The 24,938-nt window shown below is 43.4% G+C and overlaps 1 long non-coding RNA gene across 1 annotated transcript in view; it reads right to left on the bottom strand.

The window, feature by feature from the left end:
- LOC311289379 overlaps window positions 1-21,108 on the bottom strand; it is a 28,516-nt gene extending 7,408 nt beyond the window's left edge. The window contains exons 1-2 of the long non-coding RNA XR_014627112.1: window positions 21,061-21,108; window positions 20,565-20,715 (exon numbers count right to left, since the gene is read on the bottom strand). This is a non-coding gene — a long non-coding RNA (uncharacterized lncRNA). The remainder of the gene's footprint in view (window positions 1-20,564; window positions 20,716-21,060) is intronic.
- Window positions 21,109-24,938: the final 3,830 nt, after the last annotated feature.

Below are 24,938 nucleotides of genomic sequence, written 5' to 3'. Positions count from 1 at the left end.
TGCGAGTTTGGTGCGGAGGAACTTGACTGGCCTACACTAGGGATGACGAAAACGTAACATTTTCTTGACCGACCACTGAGCCTCATTAGCCGGTTGACCGATTAGTTTAAAATATGCTACGCTATTTGAAATAACAGCCATTTCGAGCCGCGCCTGCAATTTCTCAACTCTGTCGCATCTCTGTGCCGCTCTGCCTCCCGCTCACACACACACAGCCGCCCTTCCACTCACGTCACTTTTTTAAAATCCCCTACAGCGCGAAACATGAGTCCCGCAAACGCGGCGCCGAGGAGCTTGTATGTAATCGAAGGACAAATGGCTCCTTAGTTTCGAAATGGTTTGGGTACAAGGTGATCGCGTTGAAAATAAAGGTGTTTGTCTAGCTTTAGAAGCTCATTTGAAACATTGCCGCGGCTCATTTAAGAAAATGACAGCTCCGAAGAGACGGCGCTTTAGTTTGAGGTAACGTTAGTGCTAACAATAATAAAGAAAGATGATGATCATCATCACCTTACATCATAGATGATGTGCTACTACTGTATTTAAGCACTGTATCACACAAGTTGCAACTTACATCTGTGTCATTCTTTTTGGTGAAATGGTCCCACACACTACTTTTCTTTGCAGGCTTCATCCTGTCGTCTACCCTGACTCTAACCTCGAGTGTTTTAGCCTGTAGCCTTTACTTTTCGCAAACCTTGTGAGCGTGCGAACCCAAACGCAAACGCGAGCCAGGCCTTCTCGTCTAACATCAGTGTCTGACCTTACAAATGACCTACTTAGAAGAACACACTCTTAAACCTTGTGGAAAGCTTTCCCAGAAGAGTTGAAGCTGTTAGAGCTGCAAAGGGTGGGCCAACTCCACATTAACCCCTACGGATTAAGAATGGGATGTCATTTAAGTTTATGTGCATGTAAAGGCAGACGTCCCAAAACTGATGGCAATAGTGTATCTAAAACCAAGTTTTTAACTGAACACATTCTTAAAACGCAGTGTTCAGTTAAAAACAACGGATGTGGGAACCTCCTGGGAATTAATAGAAGCAGTTGCTAAATGGATAGCTATCGCATGCAGGTCGATTTACATAGTGAAGGACAAAGATTTGTGTGACAATTCGAAATGCATCCAACAACTCAACTTACGAGTTGCCCTTGAGAGCAGTTAATAGTAGGATACTGTATGAAACAAAGGACAAAACTAGCTAAAGAGTTAGAGCTCACAGTGACGGTCCTGCTTACTGGTGACTACTGTACATCACTAGAGTCATTACAGCTACCTCAGGGTAACAGCCCAATATATCGATGGAGAGTGGAAACACCATTTGGATGCTTAGACCGTAATGAAAACATCAAGCTGCGGCATGTGCAGAAACATTTTATGAATGCAGACCATTAGATATGTTTCCATTTGAAGCACATTTCTCATTAAACAATTGGAATATTGGCAAAAAAAATTTGCAAATACAACACAGTTTTCACCCCATGTGTACAAAAGAACAAAACCATCACTTCCTAGGGCATAAAATATCAATAATAAATATAATATTAATAATATGGAAGTTACAACAACCGGCCACTGTGGCTCTTTTTCCCTGATTAGTAATACACCTCAAAGCGTGCAAACAAAATGCAATAAACTCTATGCTCTCTTGCTTTTGGAGAAATGTCTGATGTTTAGGAATGCAGTCGTGTGAGACTGTTCTGGGAAGGTTATTATTACAAATCTTTTTGATGAAAGATTTTGGTCAAGAATTTCAGAATTACTAAGAACATTTGTATGGAGCACCACACAGGGGGGGAAACATTTATATGGTTTGTTGCAGAGACTCTATTCTTTCCGGTGAAGTCACAAAATAAAATGCACACAAACATGTTTCTGCTCTTGATAAACAATCATTGATGACCATCTTTGATTTAAAAAAAAAAAAAAAAAAAATACTATACAAGGGTGGATTAGGACCTGGAACCTCTGACACGCTTAAAAGTTGTACCACCAGTCCATTAGGGAATCCAAATGCTAATTGCGTATCTATGTATTTATTCACTAATGTGAAGAATCTCGGGACTTACAATATATTGTATTATAGATATAGTAGATGTAAGGATGAAACTATCACAATAAACATGAGTTCTCAATAGGGCTGCACGATATTGGAAAAAACTGCCATTGCGATTTTGTTTTCTGCGACATATATTGCAATATTACAACTGTATTCAGGTACAGTCATTGAATAATTAAATGTAAAATAACACTGCATAGTCTTCACTGAATATGATTAATATAATGAATACAGTTGATCTAAGTTAAAAGGTGCTGTATGTAAGTTTTTAACTGTACTAAAGCAGTGGTTCTCAACTCCAGTCCTCGTGACCCACTGCTCTGCACATTTTGTATGTCTCCCTTATTTAACACACCTGAACCAGATCATCAGCTCATTAGGAGAGACTCCATGAACTGAACTGAGTGTGTCAGATAAGAGAGACATACAAAATGTGCAGAGCAGTGGGTCACGAGGACTGGAGTTGAGAACCACTGTACTAAAGCATAAAAACACCATATGTTTGCCGGTATTTAGGAAACATGCCAAGTCCACATACTCGTTTCTCTGAAAAACAATGCTACAGCCAGTTCTTTTACTTTGAAATGTGCATTCCGTGTCGGAATGTCAGTTTTTGTTTTGGTCTGTGCGATACTGCCCGTTGGCAATTTACCCAATAGTATTTCGCCACCACAGGTTGCCAATTGGCGGAAAACACAGCATACTGGAGCCATGGAAGCCAGCGAACAAACTGGGTCAGAGATAGATTCTACCCAACTTAAAAAGCCTCCACACCCATCTAAAAATCTCTAAGAACGGGAGCATATTAAAACGAGATATCAACTCATCATAAATCATTAAATTAACTCATCAAGTCTCCACACATTCCATTGTCAATTGTGCTCGTTCCAGTTGCGTGTTCTCAATCTGGCAACCCACGTTACCGTCGAGTCTGAGCAGGAGAGGGCGGGAGAAACAACGATCTCTGATATTTTGAATTTGGACTGCAGTACCCATTTTAACCACTAGCTGCCATTCTCAAATACTGCACCTTTAAAGCAGAACTCGGCAACTCTAGCGAACTCTAGTCACTTCTTCGCTGATTTTCCCTTTTGTTGTAGCATGTTTTCCCCACGAGCTCCCCCTACAGCTGTGGGGGGGCGTATATTTCACAACACGGTCATAAAAAACTCACTTGCAGCAGCCTCCTCCCCCTCTCTACCGCTGCTCATGTGCGTTTGTTTTGATCGGAGCAAGCCAACTGTATCATGTCTACCGAGGTGGGTAATACATCATACATATTATCACAGAACATTGACATGTACATTTTGTCGTAAAGCAATTTGTGTTTCGCGCTCGTTCTCGTTCTCGCTTCTCACGAGACTTCCAATTTCTATCTTGCCGGGACGGTAGTCCGCAAGTTGCAAGGTTGGTTTTCCGCCTGGGAACGCTGGGGGGAGCGGGGAAAGTCACCAATATCACCAGAACAGGTTGTTTAACCATCCAAATGATTTCTAGACAGTTTTATTAAGTTAAAAAAGTTACCAAGTTCTGCTTTAAAGCTGCAAAAGTGATTTTCTCTTTCCCTTATGTTATTTGACACAAACTACTGCGGGTATATTGTACTAGTGTCACTTTAAGACGAATGCTTGTATCCAATACCGGTAATGACAAGCATCCGTTTTCTTTCTCCGTGTAGGATTGAGTGCAAATCAAATACAACTGAATCTTCCAGGTGATTTGTTCAAACATAATTCCACACAGAACTCAACATTTCAGACCCCAAATGACCAGTCCAGGGCCATAAAATCAGGCTCCAGCCAGTCTCCGATAACCAACGAAAAACCCCAGCTAAGAACTTTACGGCCATGCAAGCTTCAAAGAGATGAGCCCAACTAAAGGAAGAACGTGTCAATGTTAGATTGGTTCCAAAGACTGATTGGTTCAGAGATGGCAAAAGCTCGGTGCTCGATCAAGATAACAGCAGAGAAGCTGCTGGACTCCACACAGACACAAAACAGACCCCAGTCTCCTTAAGGACCTCTGAATGACCCAGAGTTTTGAAATCACTTCAAACCAGAGAACTGAGATTTTACCTAAAACAATAGATAAAATCATCCCAGAACAATTCTCGATGGACTTAGAATCATGTAGTTGCATGATGTTTGATTATATTTTGTGTCTACAATATATGTGTGTGTCTAATATGCTTAGATCCCATATAATTCATGTAATTGTTATAACTATTAGATGCTTGAATGAAAGTGTGTTGTGCTTCCTATCAGTACGATCGTATGTTCTTAATTCAAAAGATGGCTTGAGTGAAATTTGTGTGAAATGTTCCGTATTCTTATAATAGTAATAATGTCTAAACTGTGGCCTCTTTCCTCTCTGCTAGAGCTTAGAGAGTAAGGAGAGCACAGATAAGCTTGATTTATGATAAGAAGTGAAGAGAACGCCACCTCCTAAATAAAGACTGATGGTCAGAAAGGTCAGAACTGATGCAGGAGGCTGGGCGGACATTTGAGTTTAAAATCTTAACACCAGAACAAAGTTAAAGTTTAGTGCAGAACAAAAATGCAGCGGGAGCAGAAGAGAAAAATGAAAAAGTAGATTCGAAAACCATCATGGAGAAGCCATGACGGATAAACCAGACAGACTAGTAACCATGTAGACGCGCAGAGATAAAAGAACCCAAATCAAGATCAGAAGAACGGGTTCAACAGCTTCATTCAAGCCATCATCTACTCTCGTCTCAATTTCCTTTCTTTTCTTAGTTTCCTTTCTTTTCCGTTTTGAGTCTCGGTTCTAAGTTAAGTGTTGCGGCAAGATTTCGGTCCACGTTTCTTCTGCAAAGCCAGCTTCAACAAAGACTTTCCATCCATCCGCCAGCACACCACGTGATTGGCCGCCCCAGACCCAGGCACTAGAACTCGGGAAACCCCTTTTACGCAGACAAAGGGAATCCCCAAAGCAAAGACAAGCAAGTACTGCCTCCAGACTCTTAAGCTGAACTGGTGCATTGATATAGATTTAATAACCTGCCTAAAAACGATACAAGGGTTAAATTAATGCTTGATGGTTCGTTCAGGTTATGTCTTATAAGTGCATATACAAACTTGGGATTGAATCATCTCACTCTTAAAACTCATTCTTTCCTCACTCTCTCTTTCTTTTTGCAACTCGTATGAATGTGTGTGTGTGTGTGTTAGTGTTAGATATTAGTTTTATGTGTTAGTCAGAATAATCAATAAAGTCTTGTTTGTATTTTTAAAGAGAAGTGTTACTTGTGTTATGTGCTTACGAATTTAATGTCTTAAACTGCTGATCTAAGTTACCTTGCTAACTATAGTGTTTCACTATAGTTTGGATATTTATATATTGCAGAGCTGATAGTTACAGCCAGTTCAAAAGAACCGCGAACGAGTCATTTGCTCGGTTGTAATAAGTGATTCTTTCGAATTCCCTATAAATGAATTAATAATTCCTTAGAGCTAAATTGACCTGTTAGAATCACTAAAATTACAAAATTATCTTACATCCGTTTACAACTCATAACCGACTGCGTTTATGAGGAAACTCGTTGAGGCGGCATTTTGACGTAATTTTCCATGCACATGTCCGGTTTCAGTTATAATTAAAAGTTTCTTCAGGATAATTTTTTTTATGCAGTAAACTATGGAGCCCTTACTTGGGGAGCCCTTACTTGCACATTAGCTACTATAATAGGTTAACAACAGAGCCCAAACTATTAGCCCAAATTCAGTTGGTAAATATTGTATGCAAACATGTAAACTGCACATTAGGGCTGGGCGATTTAAATCGTGAGATTGTTATGCGCATCTCATCAGTAAAGCCGGTTCCTTGATTAGTAGTAAATCGCCATCACCTGCTTTCAGATGGAGCGGCATTTACTACAAAGAGCCGTAGTTAACTGACAAGCTGAGCCATATCGCATTAAAATCGCGGACGTATCGCCAGCGTGTAGAGATGTGTAGAGATGCACCGATCGACCGGCCATTTTTTTCCCGCATGATCGGCCCGGACCAGTGATCAATTCCGAGGCAATAACGCCAGCTGCGTGTTCTCACTCTCTTCTCTCCGATGGCAAAGTGACACACACCCGCCTCCTCTCACTCACTCACTCACTCAATCATCTCATTCGCTCGGGGTAAATAGTGCTTGTATTGCGCATAATTTGACTAATTCCTGCGCTCACACCAAAAGCGGGCGCACCACAGATAAGGGGCTTGCACAAAGCCGCCTGTCAGTCTCAAGCAGCTTGTGAGTCACAGGTACCAAAATGAGGGCTTACTGCACTTAAATGGCCAAATACACACAAAACTGTCAAAATATAGACTGGCAATTTGATTTCGCCCTGCAGCTCAGGCTGGAAACCTGTACATTCTTCTATCCTGCTTCCGTTGCAAATTTGCGGGGACCAATCACAAACTGGCTTATCCACCTGGTGCGCTATTGGCGGGTTTAATCCAGTCCTTTTATCCTTTTAACCTCTCGACGATGCTCAATGGCTTCTTTAGTTTAGCAAACAAATTGCTTGAGTGGGTGTAAATACCACTCACTTTCATGGTTTTTTTTTTGCACAACCTGCAAAAATAGCTCGATGCCATTGCTGCTTCTGCAAACCGCTGATCAATGCTCCAAACCAACAAGTTTGTTGACACGTTTCCTGCCTGGAGTTTTCGCTGCAAAGTACGTCATCTGGATCATTGGTCTGATTGGTTGAAGGACTATCCAGTTGTGTACAGAGTCATTTGAACTATGCCCGTTGATCACGCCTCTTGTGCAGTAGAAAATATAGAGCAGACTCCCCAGACTAATGTTCAATCTTAAAAGATTGAGCTTGGTATGGTGATAGCCAGACTAGTCAAAATACCCTTCTTGGCGAGTATTCAGTTAAACAGTCAGTTTTGAAATCTAATTAGTTGAGAAAGATAACGCAAGTTGTGTAACAGAATATTGGATTTGTGCATATGCTCTTAAAGTGACAGCAGCAGGAATATTAGGCTGCTGTCACTTTAAGAGCATATGCACAAATCCAATATTCTGTTACACAACTTGCGTTATCTTTCTCAATATTCAAAATTCTTAATAGCTTTCAATATTCTCAATAGTCTAATATTCCTGCTGCTGTCTGTCATGTTAATCAAAGAATAAAAGACAAAGAAAATCACTCTCTGCTCTTGACGGAATAACTTTTGTAACTAATTGTAAGCATTAATCTGCATTTAATATTTTACAATGAAGACGATCCAGTGTTATTTTACATGTGATTATTTTTCTGTAGTATTTCTTAGCTGAATATACTGTATACCAACCTGAAAAACTTAAAGCCATGTTTATTTCATATTTCTTTTTTGCATTAATTTATGCTGTTGCTTAAAATTAGTTTATATGTTCTTATGTTATTACTCTGTTTTTTTAAGAAACTAAAATTTTGCATTAAAGAAAAGTAGATTTTTATTTGTATATGCTGTCAATTATAGTTCTTTGAAAGAAAAACAGAACTGGCAAAAATTGGTATCGGCAGGTCACACACACACAAAAAAAACATCGGAATCGACCAAGCAAATTGCAATCAGTGCATCTATACTGCTGTAAAAGCAAAAGGTGGTGGTGTTTGCATCTATGTAAACAGATCTTGGTGCACGGATGCTGTTATTACAAAGTAAGTCCCTCGTTTCTACTGATATCAAGTAGCTCTTCATCAGCTGCAGACCTTTTTTTTAATCTGCCCCAAGAATTTATTTATAAGAACCACAATCACTACAGTATGTACCTCCGGATGCTAATGCTAAGCTAGCCATGAAATATCTTTGTACTGTTATTAGCGAGCTGCAAACAACACATTCAGATGGATCCTTAATGACTTCCGCCATGTCATTCTTACCCCCATCATTGCCCAGTGTTTTGAGAGGCTGGATCTCTCTCAGCTGAAAACATGCCTGCCCCAAACATTGAACCCATGCCAGTTTGCCTACAGAACGCCATTACTTCAGCTTTCCACTCCGCCCTCACTTGGACAATAGCAACAGCAATTTCAGGATGCTTTTTGTTGATTTCAGTTCTGCCTTCACAGCGTGTACATGAAACTGCATCAGCAGGTGGCAGGTAGTTTATACTCATCATTCAAAATAAGAAACCGAAACTAGGACTCCAGATATACAAACCATAATCAAAGCAGTACTTGTTTACAATTTTTAACATGAATCACTTTATCTTCATTAAAACATGAATGTCTGGAATGAAGAATTTGCATACTGGGAGATTAGAAGAAAAATTGTGTTCCCCTTTTGACTTCATGGTTTACTCGCTTTCATCACTTTCGCTTTTATTCTTGTGAACTGATTCGCTAATGCTGGTCACACACAAAGATTTTAAGCACGATTTTGGGCACGATTTGTACGCCACAACGATTGGAAGGAGTGGGGTAGGTAGGACGCAGCCTGATTCGAGGCTTGTCGAAACCAACTTTGTCCAAAAATTCTCAATTGTGTGGTGTCATTACGATTATTTTACTGTTCCCGATCGAGTCGGAGCCTCCCTGATCCCAAATTGTACGACTCTTGTTTGGGCTGCCTTCGATAGGATACCCCCACAGAGAAGCACAACGCTTTAATTATTTACATGCATGTAGATTACATGTTTAAAGTACCTTAGCTCCGTTCACAGTAAACGGTGCTTCACGCAAACTCAGTCTCTGCATGTTTTGTGTTTCCTAGTTGCACTGTTATCATATATGCGTGGAGCGTGTTTCGGGTTTCTCAAACTCCATCTCTGCATGCTTTGAGTTTGGTTTGCTAATAACGTTCATCTGGGAACACAGTGTGTGCCATTTCACAAGATTTGTAATGTAACACATTTGTAAATCTACGCCAACTAAGAGAATATATAAATGTTTCTAAATATACGAATTGTTGTTCATCGCGATTTCAAAATGAAAGTTTAAACCCTTGCACTGAGTTTGCATTTAATGTGCACGTTCTTGTTCAAGAAATTGCAGCAGCTGTTGCATTTCTATCGTACAGAAGTGACCAAATATTAAAGATTAAGTGGACATTTGAATTAAATGTTGTTTGGCCAAACAAACAAGTATTTGATCACGCCGTAGTGTAACAACGACAATCACCAGGCCTCTGCAGGCATTGGTTATAATACATAATGTACATAAATTACAGGGCTTCTGAATTGCAACTATTTTTCCTGCCATTGCGACCAAATTTTGATATCGGCAAACAAAATTAGAGGTCGACCGATTCATCGGTTTTGCCGATATATCGGTACCGATAGCTGATTGGTGAAACCGTACGTCGTGGTGAACGACGAATAGGAATCTCGCTAGAGAGGCCAATCTACTTCGAGTGAAACTAAACGAGCCAATGCATATTGGCGTGCAATGGGCTTTATGCACAGCTGCACTACTTCCTGAACTTCAGGCAGGTCCTTTGTTTCCTGTCTGCCATTATTGGACAAACTGATTAATCCAGGTGTGCCTGACCACCTGAATTAATCAGTTTGTCCAATAATGGCAGACAGGAAACAAAGGACCTGCCTGAAGTTCAGGAAGTAGTGCAGCTGTGCATAAAGCCCATCATTTGCATCAGCTGTGCAGCCTCGCAGCGCGGGTATTTAACGAGCAGCTGGTGCGATTGCACTTCAGCTTTTTGCTTCGGAGCCGAGCGTTTCGATGCTGTTTAATCTACTGAGTGATCAAACAACGAGCAAGCTCTTCAAGATGATCTCTCGTGTCTGGTGCGGGCGATACAGCGCAGCAGCGGGGTCGACTTTCTTTTTCTCTCTTTTGTTTTTGTGTTACTGAGCAAAACAAAAAAGCTGTTTTCACAGCTGGTAACGGTGCGCCAAGAGCGCTGAATAGCCGTTCTTATGGCTGGTAAGACCGCCGTGAAGAGAGACAGCGCACGACAGGTTGCATATTCCTGTCTGTGTCCGCTGCGACCGTTCCCCTGCGTGCTTCAGTACCAAGGAGAGTATTTCCCTGAAAGAGCTTACATGGGTGTGAGTTGCGTCTTTCTAAAGATGACATTCCACCCGTGTGTTTCTGGTTGCGGTCGTTTCCTGTCCTCACTGACGGCCACGATCACTGTCTCGCATGCCTGGGAAACATGTGAGACTGTGTTCGTGGGTGGTTCATGTTCTCGTACGGGAACATGACCACGTCGGCACGCCGGTCAACTCTTCTTTCTCCGGAAAGTTTGAGTCCCCTCTGTTGTTGGCCAGCCGCTGCTTGTGTGTAAAAGCACAGCTGCAGGTCTGCTCGACACTCTGGGGGACCGTGGAGATCGGCGAGAGCCTTCGCGGGGAAAACCCGACGGATCTCTCGCTCCTCAGCGTGTCGTGTGCCGTCGAGCTGCCGGGCTGCAGCGCGGGTTGTCACGGCAACCCAGCGCTCGCTCGGCGCTCTAGGTGCGCGGTCTCCTTGTCTATTCTCTGTTGTAGCGCCCTCCCTGGTGGCCACCAGGAGAGGTCTACTTCAGTAGAATGGCTTGGGTGATCTGAGAGCTGAGGGCTTCTCCTTCGGGGAACCAACCCCCTAGGGCCCCTCCCTCTCTAGCGCATCACAAGTTGTGCAGCATCTGGATGGGATTGCTGGTCCTTCAAAATTGGAGGAACCTAGCGTTTCATTCAGGGCTCCAGCTGAGGGCAGATGTCGATTGCTGCATCGGAGAGAGGGCCTGTTTTGTTCTGGAAATGAGGGTATGCTGCGTTCCCACTGTAATAGTGTGTGTGCTTATGCTGAATCAGATTCAGAACTGACAGCCATGCTTTCCCGGGTCTTTCTCGGATGTGCATTGAAAACTTAGGAGTATGGAGCTATATTGGTGCCAAAATATGGAACGCCAAAAGTGCCAAATTCTGCATACGTTTTCACCTCTCTCGCTACCCTCGATGGTGGGCTGGCTGTGCCTCTGGCGAGCCACCTCTGCCCTGCATGCGAGGCCAAGGCACTCTTATTGCACGAGGGTAGTTCTGAGCCGGAGTTGAGCTGCACTTATCGACTGACCGTGTTTAAGTCACAGCGCAGGCCCTCGGCCAGACGATGTCCACCTTGGTGGTCCAGAAACGCCCCTGGCTGTCCTTGCAGAGGTGCGAGACGTCGTCAAAGTACGCTTTCTCGATGCTCCCATCTCACAAGGTGGCCTTTTCGGCGACACTGTTGAGAATTGGCCCAGCAGTTCTCCGCAGTTAGCAGCAGACTGAAGCGCTTTCCCCGACGCACCACCAGAGTGCCTTGTGGGCCGCCCCTCAGTCTACTCGTCGCCAAGGGTGTCATCCCCTGCAAAAAAAAAAAAAAAAAAAAAAAAGAGAAAACACTCCGGCACAGCCTGCTCTACTGTGTCCGCTGCAGGAGGATGACACCGCCCGTCTCAGCCACTGTTTAAGTGGTCGGTGAAGCAATCATCCCTGAGATGGGTGACCCGGAGATGGGTGGAGCTGCTCTCACCCGGTGAGGGCCGGGGAACAAATCTTTTGAGTGTTCCACCACTGGAGTCACAGTGGTACCTAAATTCTCAAAAAAAAAAAAAAAAAAAAAAGAGCAGTTCTTCTATCCCTGGGTCTGAAGAGGGCCAGGAGAGCAGTGGGAGGAGAGAATCCTCACCACTCTCATCCGCCTCTTCTATCGCCAGCAGGCAACAGTGTGCGGTTCGAGAACGCAACCAAGCCGCCTCCTGCCTCGTGGAACCGGGTAAGTGTTGCACAGCACACTGACTCCGCTGCGGGCCGCCTCCCAGAGAGAGCCTCCCGAGCCGAGCCCCTGTGTTCCACCTCGCTGCCCCACTCCGGGTACGCCTACGGTCCCTTTGGTCCCGCTTGTACGGTCTCTGCGAGCCTGGCTAGTGCTCCCCAGTCCGTCTCGCTGGCTCATTCGGACCATCAGGCTCGGCTATGCGATTCAGTTTGCCCGGCGTCCCCGCAAGTTTCGGGCCATCCACTCCACTACAGTGAGAGCAGCCGATGCCCATGTCTTGTGCGCGGAGATCGCAGTCCTACTGGCGAAGGACGCGATAGAGCCAGTCCCTCCAGCCGATATGAGGTCAGGGCACTACAGTCCCTACTTCATTGTACCCAGGAAAGGTGATGGGTTACGACCAATCTTGGACCTGCGAGTTTTGAATCAGAGCCTTCACAAGCTACCGTTCAAAATGCTCACGCAGAAACGCATTTTCGAATGCATCCGTCCCCGAGATTGGTTTGCAGCGATCGACCTGATGGACACGTACTTTCATGTCTCAATTCTTCCTCAACACAGGCCGTTCTGTGCTTGCGTTCGAGGGTCGAGCATATCAGTACAAGGTCCTGCCCTTCGGCCTGTCCCTGTCTACCCGTGTCTTCACGAAAGTCACAGAGGGGGCCCTTGTTCCCATGAGAGAACAGGGCGTTCGCATCCTCAACTGTCTCGACGACTGGCTCATACTGGCACACTCTCGAGATCAGTTATGCGAACACAGGGACCTCGTGCTCAGGCACCTCAGCCAGCTGGGCCTTCAGGTCAACTGGGAAAAGAGCAAACTCGCCCCCGTGCAGAGGATCTCTTTTCTCGGTATGGAGTTGGATTCGGTCACTCAGACAGAGTGCCTCACAGAGCAGCGCGCTCAGTTGGTGTTGAACTGCTTGAACACGTTCAAAGGCAGGACGGCGGTCCCACTGAAATTCTTTCAGAGGCTCCTGGGGCATATGGCAGCAGCGGTAACCCCGCTTGGACTGCTCCATATGAGACCGCTTCAGCACGGGCTTTCGGCCGAGTCCCGAGATGGGCGTGGCATCACGGCACTCACAGGGTGACAATCACACCGGAGTGCCGCCAGACCTTCAGTCCGTGGTCAGACCCCTCGTTCCTTCGGGCAGGAGTCCCCTTGGAACAGGTGTCCAGGCATGCTGTGGTTTCACAGATGCCTCTCCCACCGGCTGGGGTGCCACGTACAACGGGCATGCAGTGTCAGGGGTGTGGACGGACCCCCAACTGCATTGGCACATCAACTGCCTTGAGTTGCTTGCAGCACGTCTCACTCTGAGCCGCTTAAAAAAGCCGCTTCAGGGCAGAGACGTGCTGGTCCGTACGGACAACACTGCGACCGTTGCGTACATCAACAGACAAGGTTGTCTACGCTCCCGTCTCATGTCGCAACTCGCCCGCCATCTCCTCCTCTGGAGTCAGAAGCATCTGAGGTCGCTTCGAGCCATGTATTCCCCGGTGTGCTCAACCGTGTGGCCGACGAGCTATCACGAGCTGTGCTTCGGGAGAATGGCGACTCCACCCCCAGGTGGTTCAGCTGATTTGGAGAGAGTTCGGGGAGGCTCAGGTAGACCTGTTTGCCTCCTCAGAGACCTCCCACTGCCAGCTGTTTTACTCCCTGACCGAGGGAACACTCGGCACGGACGCACTGGCTCACAGCTGGCCCCGGGGCCTTCGCAAAAATGCGTTTTCCCCAGTGAGCCTACTTGCACAGACTCCGTGCAAAGTCAGGGAGGACGAGGAGCAGGTCCTTCTGGTGGCTCCCTATTGGCCCACCCGGACTTGGTTCCCAGAACTCATGCTCCTCGTGACGGTCCCTCCCTGGCCCATTCCTCTGAGGAAGGATCTTCTGACTCAGAGACGGGGCACCCTATGGCACCCGCGTCCGGACCTCTGGAAACTCCATGTCTGGTCCCTGGTGGGACGCGGAGGTTCTAGGTGACTTACCCTCAGAGGTACTTAACACCATCACTTCTGCGCGAGCGCCGTCTACGAGACGTGCGTACGCCTTGAAGTGGAACCTGTTTGTCAAGTGGTGTTCCTCTCGCAGAGAGGACCCCCGAAGATGTTCGATAGGGTCAGTGCTTTCCTTCTTGCAGCAAGGGTTGGAGCGAAGGCTGTCTCCCTCCACCCTCAAAGTACACGCTGCCGCTATTTCAGCTTATCATGACCACATAGATGGTAAAACAGTTGGAAAGCACGACCTGGTCGTCAGGTTCCTTAGGGGGGCGAGACGATTAAATCCTCCTCGTCCCCCCTCCATACCCTCTTGGGACCTTTCCCTGGTGCTCCGAGCACTTCAGGATGCTCCCTTTGAGCCTTTGCAGTCAGCAGACTTAAAGCTTCTCTCCTTGAAGACTTTGCTGCTGATTGCACTGGCCTCGATCAAGAGGGTAGGGGACCTGCATTTTCGGTCGACGAATCTTGCCTAGAGTTCGGGCCGGGTGACAACCATGTTGTACTGAGACCCCGGCCTGGCTATGTGCCCAAGGTTCCTACCACTCCCTTTAGAGATCAGGTAGTGAACCTGCAAGCGCTGCCCCTGGAGGAGGCAGACCCAGCCCTGGCTTTGCTCTGTCCCGTTCGCGCTCTGCGTATGTACGTGGACAGAATTCAAAGCGTCAGGACCTCAGACCAGCTCTTTGTCTGTTACGGAGGCCAGCAGAAAGGAAGGCTGTCTCCAAGCAGAGGATGGCCCACTGGATAGTGGATGCCATCGCCTTGGCTTACCAAGCTCAAGGCGTGCCCTGCCCGCTCAGGTTGCATGCACACTCCACGAGAGGCGTTGCATCCTCTTGGGCGCTGGCACGTGGCTCCTCGCTAACAGATATCTGTAGAGCTGCGGGCTGGGCGACACCTAACACGTTCGCTAGATACTATAGCCTACGTGTAGAGCCCGTGTCCTCGCCCTAAACGGGTAGAAGCACTGTGAGTACCGGCTCTGTCGGCTTGCTGCACCCTACTGTGCACCCTTATTGCTCCAGAGTCAAAACCTGTCGAGTCCTCCAAACACCCTCGGCCCGGACGTAGCGGAGCGTCCGGTGCCAGGCCTTTATCCGCTGAATCCTTGAGAACCGGGTCTAGGCTGGGTCCCATATGTGTGACCCTACGGGGATCCCATATGTGTATATCTTCCACGGCTGCTCCTAAACGGAAGCCCGTGTCTTTCCCTTGGGCTAAGTCACCCACTATTCATATGCAGTACAACCCTTGGGTTAGTCCATATGTGTATTCCCACATAACTCTTCTTAAGAATGTGGCTCCCGCAGCGTTCCCCTCCCTCAGATCGGGCACGCTTTCCCAGTGTTATCCAATAATCTCACTGTATGGGTTATCACGGAACAACAGTGAAGGATACTCTCGGTGTAAGCCCTCTCCTATCGTCCTTCCAGGCAAGAAGGTGTAGAGGCTTGCTCAGGGCGCTGGATGGGGTGCAGCAGCTGTGGCGCTTTGGTAGGGATTCCTATTCGTCGTTCACCACGACGTACGTCGTAGTGACCGGACGATAGGGAACGTCTCGGTTACATATGGTAACCCTCGTTCCCTGAGGGAGGGAACGGAGACGTACGTCCCGTCGCCACATCTGCTGCGACCCGCCGGGGCAGCCAGCTCACCGGCTCGGCTCCTCAGCAAAAAACTGAAGTGCAATCGCACCAGCTGCTCGTTAAATACCCGCGCTGCGAGGCTGCACAGCTGATGCAAATGATTGCACGCCAATATGCATTGGCTCGTTTAGTTTCACTCGAAGTAGATTGGCCTCTCTAGCGAGATTCCTATTCGTCGTTCACCACGACGTACGTCTCCGTTCCCTCCCTCAGGGAACGAGGGTTACCATATGTAACCGAGACGTTGTTTATTTGAACACGTGAGGCTGCACAGAGATCACAAGCTACAAGGAGAGCGCTGAACCTTCAGATGTGCATTTAAAACTCCGACAACGAAACGGTATGAATACAGAACACTAAAGTACATATTGCCATATCATTATAAAGTAATTAATTAGTTGGCTAGATGCTGCATTAGCAGAGAGAAAACAGCAGTATGTTTGCCGTCGAGGCTGAGAGGACTAACATTAGTAGTGACTACCTCAAGCGGTTAAATCAATGTGATAAAAAAACCCGCAAACCTGACACAAATGTTCTATGTCGCAATTGTTACCATCTATTTGCATTAGTTTATATCCAGCTGGTCACTTTTGTGCATTCATTAGCTGCCGAAGTTGCATATTTAAAGCTAGTGACGTGATTGCTTTCTCAACATTGATATGTTCATGCAGCCGACAGAAACAAACAAATCCGAAACGCATTCGATTTCAGTTCTTTTTTTATCACTAAAATACATATTGTTATTTTGATTAGATAATCATCAAGTGTTCTAAAATAAAAGCAAATACAGTGAGACTGTACATGTAATATAGGCCTACATTTATGTAATTTTAATGCTCTGGCCTTTGCAGATATTTAAAGATGGCCATCTTTCAGCATTACTATTTGGATTTATATGAAATGGTAACACTTTACAATAAGATTCCATTTTTAGCATTAACTAAGGTTAATAAATGTAGAAGTATTGTTCATTGTTAGTTTGTTAATTTCAACATTTACTAATACATTTTAAATTGAGTTCTCATTTTTATTTTATCTGTTATTACCTTTGTTAATGTACTGTGAACTAACATGAATGATCAAGGTACAATTATATTGCTCATATATTAATACCATAGACCAGGGGTGGGCAACTTCGGTCCTGGAGGGCCACTGTCCTACAGAGTTTAGCTCCAACCCTGAAAAAAAATCACCTGCCTGTAATTTTCTAGTAATCCTGAGGACCTTGATTAGCTTGTTCAGGTGTGTTTGATTAGGGTTGAAGCTAAACTCTGTAGGACAGTGGCCCTCCAGGACCGAAGTTGCCCACCCCTGCCATAGACTGTAAAAAAAGATGGACGACGACACCCCTTTCGCTCTCTTCCATTGGTGAGAACTGAAGCCGCCAGTATCCCGATATGGCGCTGACATCTTGGGATTTAAGTCTGCGCAGTAGCGATCTCGGGACCAGACCTGCGCAGTAGTGAGCAGGAAGTAAAGCCGCGAAATTAACAATAAGTATGTTTCTAGGTTATAGCTAAAGAAACTAGAGATGCACCGATTACAATTTTCTAGGCCGATTCCGATTTCCGATTTTTCATTGAGTTTGACCTGCCGATACCGATTTTAGCCGATTCCGATTTAATTTTTTTCTAACCACTTTACAGCACACACAAATATTTATTTTCGATATTTTCTTTAACCCTTTCACGCTTAAGTTTAAAATATTCTAACTGACACCCCCACCCCCAGAGTGAGTTTTTTTTAAGGCGAACGTTCCCTTTAATGTTTCCATGGCGACGCGTCACTCCATACACCGCAGCCACAATAATACTGTATGACAGATGTGTCGCTTTTATTTCGCTTTTCCTTTTTTATTCAAAATATTCACAAACTTGCTTACCATGTCATCAACTAGCCTATCTGATATTCCGATTCTCAAATACGTTTAAGTGAGTGTGTTTGGTCGTTTAAAAACCTTTATAAATAATCTTGATCTATATGAGATGGGCGCGCCGCAATGTTGTCATGTCAGTCGGATTTACAGCACGTGAATTTATCAGTTTCTCCCGAAATAAATGCAAGAAAGTGGCCGGTGAACTGAGAAGAATAGAGTAAACTTTATAGTTACTTCCACTATGTTTGTCTGATATGAATAACACATGTCGGCAAATTATATTTGAATAGATTGTTATTGCTGCTTCCACAGACATCAGTGTGTATTTTACAAACTCCAAATGTATTGTTTTACTCGTGCTTATGTGTATTTAAATATCTGAAACCTAAAATAAACATTATGAGGTTGAAAACCCTGCCTAACGGTAGTTGTGATATATGACAGCGCTGAACGCGTCCGACTCTGGCTCAGCGCCAGCCAACGCGCGAAAGCACAGTTTGAATCTGGCAGTTATGCGACGTCACTGAACATTATAAATGTGGCGCCGCACCGTACTCTCAGGGCCACAGACATAACAATCCCATATATGAGACCGTACAGCTCAAAAGGTTAATCATGCGGCACCCGAGTGCATTTGACCGGCATAAAATCGGCATATGTCAGACTGACCGGCCGGTCGCCGGTCATGGCCGATCACGTGAAAATCGGCCAATTCCGGTCACCAGCCGATCAATCGGTGCATCTCTAAAAGAAACACATTTAACCTGTAATATTTAGTGGAATATATAGTGGAAACCAGGAGAAACATAGTCCTGTGAATGAACAAGTAGCACTAATAGAAGGCTTTAAGTCCACAAATCAGCAACATTCACCATGGATTTAATGTAGTAACACTAACCGTAACTATTAGATTGTGACAGAAATAGTCATGCGCTTACGAGTACTACACATCTTTTTCAAGCTTTTTTAAAACTAAAAGTTTCAAGATGTAGGAATACCTCACACTTATTTAAAAATAATAAAAAAGATGAAATTACCATTGTAAACAGAGTTGCTGCAGAGAACACTTATTGGCTATTTTCACTCCACAATATCTATTTTTTTCACTCGTTTTGCTTTTGAATTGATATTAAGACATTATGAATGATAATAATTAAAGTTAATTTTATCTACACCAAATTAGGCTGTGCTTTAGTAGCCGCGTTTCCATTAGCCTATAGATTTGCACAAATAGTTGCGATATTTTCTAAATGCAGATAAAAAAACTATTGCGAAATGAGGGTGTTTCCATTAACCGATGTTATTCGCCTGAAACGTAATTTTTTTCCTCTTGCGATAAACCATTACAATAATTATGCCAACAGATATTGGTAGATTTACATAGGCTACATCCAAGCCACTGCACTAACCATTATTTTAAATCGAAGGAGACGTAGGCGTGTTATCCAAGCATTAATGGTAAGGAAAATCCCCTTATACTTGTGAGCGGCACATATGAAGCGTTTCTGGGTGTTTCTCCCTCATTTCTGCTTCAAGCTCTTGATTGTGGCATTTCTTTGTGGTTTAGAATATAGTACTGCCGTAATTATTTGGACTTTTATGAGTTTAATAAAGAACTCTGTCTCATCTTCTGCAAGTTGTAATTTCTGTACATTAAGTAGGGTGGCCATACGTCCGGATTTTGGCGCAGCCTAAAGCCGGACACTCATTTGTCCTCCTTTTTGGAGTTGCGCTGAATCAGCCTAAAAAACCCCGCTCTTTATCGGGACGCAGCAGCATAGCGTCTAATGCCGTAAGATCTCTGGTCAAACAAATGATTGTCTAAAAGTGGTGTCAAATAAATATCTGATATATCATTGGTTAAAAACGTAAACAAGCCTCCACGTCATGGAGTCCACGTGCTGGCTACCTCATGTCACATAACATTAACATGCCGAAACGTCAGACCTCATTTAATCCGGAATGGACAAAAGAGCACGAATTTGGCCATGATGACCCTTAGAGGTGCTGTTGTTGCCTGAGCTGCTGCAGAGGGTGAACTTCTTTGTTAAGAACTGAAATGTGTATTTATTTATTTTTCGCATTCATTATTTGTTTATTTATGTATTTCTGTTATTTACAGAAGTCCAGAAATGTTATGTTTTCAGGCACTGTGCACTTTTCAAGACAGGTTCATCTCAGTGGTCAGTTTTTAAAACAGACATCGCAATGTCTTGAATAAATACAAATACTGTGAACAAACACCTTTTTGCCTCTTCTGTTACACATAGGTCTACATCAAGATATATTGTAGATCAAATTGTCTGGCAATGAATAGACTATTTCAGAATCACTGTATCATGATACCATCGAAATATGGACAAAATTGTATTGTAGTTGCAAGTACACCAGAGATGCAATTATTCTTGCCTCACTAAATGCCACATAGTGTCCTCCTTTTTGGTGTTATGGAAATGGCTAACCTAACATTAAGTCTATTTATTACCAAGGGATTTGTTAGTAATACAGTCAAAATGAGGGAAAATGTGAATAACTGCGTTGCAGGTTGATTTAAGGTGTGCCCCTAAATTTTCTGCTTGTGCTCCTAGCAAAAAAAAGTTAGTCTGGAGCCCTGAGTTATGTTTATATAATTTATTTTACATGTTGTATTTTAACATTGTTGTTAAATATAATTACATACTTTGATATGCTATTTGAACCCATTATTATTGCTTGTTATTATAAATTTGTGATTTAAGTAATTTTAAAGGCTGTTGTTCACTTGGATCTATTTTTTTTATTATCCCAATTTTTTTTTATCCGATTAATTGATGGAATAATCAGTAGAATACTCGATTACTAAAATAATTGATAGCTGCCGGCCCTACTCAATTTTTGTAGTTTGCTTTATGCTAAATAAGTGTATTTGTTTGATACGGTTGCATAATTAAGTGATAAAAAGAATGGTTGTAATGGTCAGAGTTGATATTGTGTTTAATGTTTAATGAGAAGCTTAAATGATTAATGATTAGCTCTTAGGCTACTTCAGTATGATTATTCTGGTTTTCTGAATGACGTCAAAATAATAATGACCAACATGGAAGTTTGATCTTCTCAGGTGCACTTATTTGTCTCATGTGATCTCAACATGTCTGTCCACATACGGTGACCCGCTCCATGTCAAATAAAACCACTTTAATAAGGACACTCAGCAAAAATATGATTAATTTCTGTAAAGGCATTTTAATATGGATCAAATGACAGAGTTCAGTTTTGAGAAAGAAACCTACCTGTTTGTTTCTCAGTATCTTCTTGTTTCATGCTGAATACTTCTTCAATCTTGAAGTCTTCACTCTCCTCTTTAATAAATGCCATCTTTATAAAAGTATGTAACGTGGATCTCAGTTGCTTCGCCAGGAGTTTTCTGTGTGTTTGGATACTCTGTTGTGTATAAAATGAGACAAAAGAAGAATAAAAAGTAAAATAATAATTCCAAGCTAAATCTCATTCAGCTCCCTAGTTCAGTAATAAGAGAGTCAGTCATAGTGATGATGATCATAAATAACCGATTAGCCAAGCCCTCCTTAAAAACGTCAGTAGATTCCTGTTTCATTAAAACATTTGCAATTGGTTTGTAAAAGTTATCATTACACGTGTTGTTGCATGTTCACAGTTTTGACCAGTAATTTTAGATAAAGCACGACTATTATACACATTCTTCGTAGTTAGAATAAAACGATAACGATTTGCATTGACTTAAACAATGAAATGCTTTAAAACACAAACCCTTTCTTCTGCCGAATCAAGACGAATGAGCGGTGCAGCCTTATGACGTCATGTCGCCAAACCAAAATAAAAGTCCTGTTCAGTTTTTAAAACCCCTTGTCAAAAAATCCTTAAAGGATTCCAATAAAAATAAATAGAATAGAATATCCAATATCCAATAGAATTTCTACCATATTTTGGAACCATTCCTATAGGTTTATAGGACAATGCATATCCTGTATGATTCCGATAGGAATTGTATTGGATGAATATAGTATCAAAATGATTTACACGTGCAAGCACAATTATCCATGAACTTGATAAATGTTGCAGATATGTTTTACTATCCACAACCAGATGCCTTTGAACTTGCGTGTGTAAAATTCAAAATTAAATGAATATGTAGCAATTTGTACAAATAGAGACATTTTTGATGAATATAAATGTTTTCTTTTGTATTAGTGTATCATAATTTGTGCATGCAACAAAGAAAATGTAAAAAAAATTCTTCACTAGTACTCTTTTTTTATGCTCAATAAGAACATTGTCAAGGAATTACATGCAAATACATATACATAAAAAAAAAAAAAACATAATTATACAAAAACAAAGGATGATATGACAAAGAGGTATGACAAGCAGGCATACCCTACAATTGTATTGACACAATAACATGCACATACAAGGAAAGCTTTTAAGTGCATGTATTTTCTTTAAATATTTCTTCATATTTTTTTTATAAATCTTAGGGATTTTTTATTATTTATATAACGAAGAGATTTAAGAAGTGAGATTAATTCAGTGTCAAAATAAGGATAGGACAGAATGCCATTTGCAAAGTGCATTTGTGGATCAGGTGACACGCGTTCATTCATTGATGTCAATCTCATTTGATTCATTTGGATTTTGAGACTTTATTTTTGCGGTTTTTAAGCATTTCACAACCCACACACAAACAACTACAAATTAATAGACCTGGGGCTCGTTCTTCGTACGTTGCTTATTACATCCGAGATCAAATGACACATCCAAGATGATATCATCATGCTAATCATGATCTGGCTAACTCGGTGCTGCGTTCCAGTCCAAAATTGTCATGCCTTTCACTCGCTAACTTCCCTCCGTCTCGTTCACTCGGATGTACGTCATTGCTTACGTTGCACGAGTGCCCACTACTGGCGGAAATTGCGGCGGGCTGAACTGGAACGTCCTAAAAAAAGGTCACTAACAGGCGGACCGCGGACCCAGAAGCCGTCCAATACGGACCTGGACCTACAGCCAAAACCATAGGCGTTTTGTCCACAAACTAAGTCCTTTGAACAAAAAACAGTGAATTTCGTTTTGTATTAATTGTATCTTAATTTTAACCCTCAGCCAATCAAGTTTGAGCATTCCAGGCAGTAAACATTGCGAGTTTACGGTGCAGACAGATGAGAGAGAGGCAAGTTACACAGGAAAAGACGGTAGAAATAAAAAAGAAAGATAGCGATACATGAGGAAAACAAAGGGAGCGAAACAGGCGAGTGAGGCGGATAAAGTTGAGGAAAAGACTGAGGCGGAGAAAGGGAGAGAAACTGACGAGTGAGGTGGAGAAAGTTGAGAAAAAGACGAGTGAGGCGGAAAAAGTTGAGGAAAAGACTGAGACGGAGAAAGGGAGAGATACAGACTAATGAGACGGAGAAAGTTGAGGAAAAGACGAGTGAGACGGAGAAAGGGAGAGATACAGACGAGTGAGACGGAGAAAGGGAGAGATACAGACGAGTGAGACAGAGAAAGGGAGAGATACAGACGAGTGAGGCGGAGAAAGTTGAGGAAAAGACGAGTGAGACGGAGAAAGGGAGAGATACAGACGAGTGAGACAGAGAAAGTTGAGGAAAAGACGAGTGAGACGGAGAAAGGGAGAGATACAGACGAGTGAGACGGAGAAAGGGAGAGATACAGACGAGTGAGACGGAGAAAGGGAGAGATACAGACGAGTGAGGCGGAGAAAGTTGAGGAAAAGACGAGTGAGACGGAGAAAGGGAGAGATACAGATGAGTGAGACGGAGAAAGTTGAGGAAAAGACTGAGACGGAGAAAGGGAGAGATACAGACAAGTGAGACGGAGAAAGTTGAAGAAAAGATGAGTGAGATGGAGAAAGGGAGAGATACAGATGAGTGAGACGGAGAAAGTTGAGGAAAAGACTGAGATGGAGAAAGGGAGAGATACAGACAAGTGAGACGGAGAAAGTTGAAGAAAAGATGAGTGAGACGGAGAAAGGGAGAGATACAGACGAGTGAGACGGAGAAAGTTGAGGAAAAGATGAGTGAGACGGAGAAAGGGAGAGATACAGACAAGTGAGACGGAGAAAGTTGAAGAAAAGATGAGTGAGACGGAGAAAGGGAGAGATACAGACGAGTGAGACGGAGAAAGTTGAAGAAAAGATGAGTGAGACGGAGAAAGGGAGAAATACAGACGAGTGAGACGGAGAAAGTTGAAGAAAAGATGAGTGAGACGGAGAAAGGGAGAGATACAGACGAGTGAGACGGAGAAAGGGAGAGATACAGACGAGTGAGACGGAGAAAGGGAGAGATACAGACGAGTGAGGCGGAGAAAGGGAGAGATACAGAAGAGTGTGGCGGAGAAAGGGAGAGATACAGAAGAGTGAGGCGGAGAAAGTTCAAGAAAAGACGAGTGAGATTAAGGAAGGGAGAGAAACAGACGAGTGAGACAGAGAAAGGTAGAGAAAAATAAGGAACAAATGGTGCTCTCCAAAAAAAGAAAAGTGGACAGTGAAAATAGAGCATTTAATCCAGAATGGACAGGCTCATTTCTGTTCATACTTCCGACTAAACCAGTGTGTCTCATATGTTCAGAAACCGTGGCACTTATTAAAAGTGGCAATGTGAAACGCCATTATGAGACAAAACAAAGGTTACAAACAAACATACCCACTCAAATCTGAATTAAGATCACAGAAAATAAGTAGTCTCAGAGCCCAATATGACCAGTCCACCAGGATCTTGAGCCAAACATTCACTGCCCAACAACGTGCTCATGATTGTTCCCTCAGAGTTGCTTGGATTTTGGGTCAACACAAAAATCCATTTACTGATGGAGGGGTTGTCAAAGAATGCATGAGTGCAGTAGCTGAAACACTACTTGAGGGAAAACAAAAACAAGAGCTTTGTGATAAAATAAAGTAAATACCCATGTCAGCATCATCTGCCACAAAGAAAAGTGAAATATTAACTCAGGATGTGCTAACCCAGCTAGATGAAGCCATGCATAAGGCACCATGTGTAGGCTTAGCTGTGGATGAGTCCACTGACATGTGTGACAATGCTCAGCTGTTAGTGTATGCCAGGTTTTTCAACACAGACCAGAAAGCATTCTGTGAAGACAAGAGGAGAAGACATCTACCTGGCCATTAAGGAGATGTTAACAAAAAGAGGAATAGAGCCAAAACAAGTGGTTTCAATAACCACAGATGGAGCCCCTGCTATGATAGGGAGAGAGAAAGGAGCTGTAGCAAGACTGAAAGAGGACAATCCTGAGCTCATAGCATCATTCATCAATCTGTCCTCTGTGCCTCCCTGTCAGATGAGCATGCTGAGGTGATGAATACAATGATGAAAATGATCAATTTTCTCAGAGCATCCTCTTCCTACCAGGAAGCGCGCTTTTGGTCCATCAGGAGGGAATTAGCATCTTTTTTGGCAGAGCTAAGAAGTCAGAAGGCAACACAGTTTTCTATCTTTTTAGAAAATGAGAAATGGATGGATAATATGGCCTTTTTGGTTGATATCACTTCACATCTGAATGAACTGAATTTGAGGTTACAGGGCAAGGACAATTCAATTTGTGAACTGATGACAGCTGTCCCCTCCTTTCAGAGGAAACTTGGGGTTTTCAAGGAA

This window comes from Rutilus rutilus, assembly GCF_951802725.1.
Source record: "Rutilus rutilus genome assembly, chromosome: 4".
In the NCBI taxonomy this organism is placed as follows: domain Eukaryota; kingdom Metazoa; phylum Chordata; class Actinopteri; order Cypriniformes; family Leuciscidae; genus Rutilus; species Rutilus rutilus.
This window is presented reverse-complemented; position numbering and strand designations above follow the sequence as displayed.